Genomic DNA, 4678 nt, shown 5'->3' on the forward strand with positions numbered 1-4678 from the left:
TGGTTTAGAAGTGAGGCTCTTTCCCATGATAAAATCCATGAAACTACCATAATCTTTTGGAGATGTCATGTTTTGGAAGATGTTTTTCTTTGGACTGATATCTGCTATTTCCCCTCTTTTTTTTTTGTTTCACATAGAATTAACAAGAGAGGTCTCCTGGCTCTATAACAAAGAAAGGATGCCCAGCCTAAGGGAGGTGAATCTCAGGATGCATACTGAGGTTAACTGTGTACTCTGCACTAGGAATAGGCATTTGTAACATGCTGTTTTAAAACCAAAATAATAGGGGAAAAAATGGAATTGTGTTTTTTTTCCTGTGTGCTATTGCTTAATTAGGCACACTATTGACATCATCATCCCTGAAACAAAAAAGAAAATTTAAAAAAGTAAATTAAATGAAAAATTCCATTGAGAAACTAAAGGCTCCTTTTACTAAGGTGCGCTAGTGTTTTTAGTGTGTGCTGAAGATTAGTGCGCGCAAACCACGCATTAAATGAAAAATACTAACGCAAGCTCTATGGAAGGCGTTAGCGTCTAGTGCGCACTAAGTGCACACTAAAACCACTAGCGCACCTTAGTAAAAGGAGCCCTAAGACTCAAATTTCTAACCTTCACACTACTACTTTGTACCACAAGATGGAGCCACAAGCACAAGCCAAGAGCTGATATGTTAAAACATATTCCGTCTTAAAAAGTGACATTTTTGGGTGTCTGTCTTTTTTGTTTTAGTCATCTTAGGTTGTTTTAGCCATATTCTTCTGGGCCGAGAGGCATAAATGGCAGTATCCAAACACCATAGACAGTGCCAGATTTACCTATAAGTTAAATAAATTACATACAGCTTACTTATTTATTTATTTAATTCATTTCCTATCCTGTTTTCCCCAAAGACCTCAGAACGAGTTACAGGTTGACATACATAATATACAGTTAACAGGTTACAATTAGCCTTAGTTACAGTACAAGTTATTATCCTAACTTGACACATACTAGGGATCTAATACTAATATACAGTTTACAGGTTAAATTTGCCTTGGTTACAGTTCAAGATTTTTCAATATAAGTCTCATTCATGTGTTAACGTGCCCTAAGTATCCACATGAAACTGCAAATGTGCATTCCAGAAAATTACAAACAGTAGTATACCTTACAATCTGCACGAGCCTCTCAAAAGTTCAGGTGATCCAAATCACGAATTTTGTCAGCATTTTATATATATAGATAGATCAATGCACACTATTATTACATATTGTTTCTAGGGTATATGATATGGTGTAACTTATAAACAAGAGGCCTCTAAGCTTTATATAGCTTAGGGCCTTACCAAATCTAAATCTGGCACTGACTACAAATCAACATAGCTGGTGTCAATTTTAATTATTGTCCAACTTCAAATTATTTAAAATGGGGGAAAAACGTATGTAGAGGCCTCTAGGTTTTGCTTTATATTGATGACAGAGATCTCTAGTGGATCTAATAAAGTAGCATACTTTGACTTGTGAATATCCCCTTCCACTCCAGGATCCAGAACAAAGGGAAGGTTCTCCTGACTAGTGCTGTCCAAGTCAGGGAAAAAAAATTTGATTTGATTTGGCCCATTGAATTGACCCTGGACCCCAACATGTCTAAAACCGGCCCTGGTCCACAGGAAACCAATGCAGTGGCCCACAAAGGGAATCAAGGTAGCAGTCCATTTCAAGGACGCAAACTTTAAGAGATCAGACAAGGATTGTGTCAGATCTCTTAATAAAGTTTGCATCCTTGAAATTGATTGATCTTTGCCTCCGTTCCTGTGCCTATTTTGTTTGTTTTATTTCCCTCTGATCTGTTTGCTACCTCAGCCATTGTGTCAGAAGGAGTGGAGAAATAGTGAGAACATAAGAATAGCCTTACTGGGTCAGATCAATGGTTCATCTTGCCCAGTATTCCGTCCTCATGGTGGCCAATCCAGGTCACAAGTACCTGGCAAAAACTCAAATAGTAGCAGCATTCCATGTTACTGATCCAGGACAAGCAGTGGCTTCCCCATGTCTGTCTCAACAGCAAACTATTGACTTTTCCTCTGGAAACTTGTCTAAACCCTTTTTAAAACTAGCTACATTAACCACTCTTACCACATCCTCTGGCAACGTGTTTCAGAGTCTAACTATTCTCTGAGTGAAAAAAGTATTTCCTCCTATTGGTTTTAAATGTATTATTCTAACTTTGAGTGTCCCCTAGTCTTTGTAAATCTTGATGCAGTAAAAAAATCGATCCACTTGTACCCGTTCTACACCACTCAGGATTTTATAGACTTACATATCTCCCCTCAGCCATCTCTATTCCAAGATGAAGAACCCTAACCTCTTTAGCTTTTCCTCATATGAGAGGAGTTCTGTCCCCTTTATCATCTTGGTCACCTTTTCCAGTGCTACTACGGTATATCTTTTTTTGAATTGACATGTGATAAAATCAAAGGTGAAACCCCTGTTGCAGCCTTTTTGACAAAACAAGAATTCTCTGTTGGGTTATCTGCCAATTATATCTACCTCATATTCAATGCTATATACTCTACTTCTATTTTATTTTTTAGACTTCTAGCATTTGTATACAGACTCTTCAAATTGTGTTTTTTTTCTGCAGGGTGCTGAGACGATGACAGGGATAACTTGACATCTTTACTCTGCTTCCCTCTTAAGCACTCTTGGCTTTCTTTCAAGTTTAATAAAGATTTGATTAATTGCTTAATCAGAATTCTAAGCAATGTACATATCACTAAAATTACAAAATTTAGGGAACAATACAGCAAATGACAAAAACTAAGTCTTGCAAGACTAAGGACTAACATGACAAACCCATTCAACACAAGGAAAAGTAGGTAAAGGAAATACAAATTATTTGATAGTAGGTAAGACATTCAAGGGAAAAACAAGAGGAAAGGAAAAATCAATGAAAAATCAGTACATTTCAGTGAAGCTATGCAGTAAAGTTAAAATCAGGCTTACTAATTATCAAATGCATCCTTAAAAAGAAAGCTTTTTAATTTGCTCTTAAATTTATCCAAGTTGCATTCGTCTCTTAAATAAATAGGGAGTGAGTTCCATGTTTGAGGGGCTGTGATAGAAAAAATAAATTGCCGTCTTGTATTAATAATTTTAAGTGAAAGAATTGTCAGTAAGTGTTGTTCATTCGATCTCAATGTTCTATTTGAAGTGTATGGAATCAATAGTTTAAAAACCTCTCTACTGGGACTCCCTATGTGTTCTGATTCAACAGTATCCTTCAAGGATACTCTACACTAAACCATCTGCTCCTGGGCAATTGTCGGCTCCCACCCAAAGCTGCTCTATCTCCTTTTAAACACTAGCACCAGCAACCTGATTCCATCCAAGTTAAAGTGGAGTCCATCCTTTCGGAATAGGCTCACCCTTTCCCAGAAGGTAGCCCAGTTCCTAAGAAATCTAAATCCCTCAACACTGCACCATTGTCTCAACCACGCATTGAGAGGTGACAGGGTCTTCTCAGGCTTGAAGGTGTGATCTGATGGGTGCAAGTATATCCAGTGGTATAACTAGGAAAATTGACACCTTAAGCGGAAGTGCCTGGCAAGTAGTGGCAACCCCCTCCCCCCCCCCCGAGTAGTGGGGGTTCCCTTAAATGCATTCTCCCCTTCCTCTTCTAATTGTTATTGGCAGTGAATGGGGTCTCCTACCTGCTGCTTGTACTAGCTGAGCCTGTCCTCTGATGTCACTTTCCTATTTTATAATAGCAGAAGAGGAGAAAAGCAGTTATATATCAGGTTGTGTCCGTCTCCAACACTAAAAGCTGACAGTGAAAAGGCCCCCTACCTCACCATACTGATTCTGGTGGAAGAGTCTGTATGACAGGCTGGGTTTAGAATATTTTAATTGCCTGTCTGAAGAACTGGACATAGCATACCCAAAGGCAGGTAAGCATGCACAGAGCATGGTGGGATTGGGAAACAGGAAGGAGGCACTTGCCCTGGAGAAACAAAAGAAAGCCCTGAGATAACACATAGTTTTGAGTACTGTGCCTAGGACTGGATTTAGCAGTACACCAAATTACTGTAAGTAAATTAAATTTCCTTCTGGACTGGAAACCTACTTAGCTGCTACTGTCCTCTTTTCACAGATGCAGGAACAGGAGGGGGTCCTTGGGGCTCAGCCCCTCTGATACTCTCATTGGGAAGAGAATATGTAGGTTAGGATGCAAGGCAGCTAGAGTATGACTTTCTTGGAACACAAGGTGTTTACTCACCTGTGAAGTGGATTCCTAGTGCTGAATGTTAGGCAAACATTGAAGATATACTAGTGTAGTACTGAGGAGTTCCAGCTCACCCCTACTTTGATTAGGGAATCAACTGGGATGTTTGAGGCTTGTGCAGATGAGGACAGAGCTTGTAGGAATGGGGAGGGGATAGAGAGAGATCATTCTCTAGTTGTCAACTCTATATTTCTAAACAGGCCAGGCCACAGGCTCATTGAAAGGGGTGGGAAAGAAAGTGCACCCAGGCTGGGGGTAGGGGCAGGTCTATATGCATCCAGGCTGGGGGTAGGTATGGGCAGGTCTATATGCACCCAGGCTGAGGGTAGGTATGGGCAGGTCTATATGCACCCAGGCTGAGGGTAGGTAGGGGCAGGAGGATATGCCACCCTTTTACAGCTGTCTAAAACTATTG

The sequence above is a fragment of the Geotrypetes seraphini genome, chromosome 1 (assembly GCF_902459505.1).
Source record: "Geotrypetes seraphini chromosome 1, aGeoSer1.1, whole genome shotgun sequence".
Lineage (NCBI taxonomy): Eukaryota > Metazoa > Chordata > Amphibia > Gymnophiona > Dermophiidae > Geotrypetes > Geotrypetes seraphini.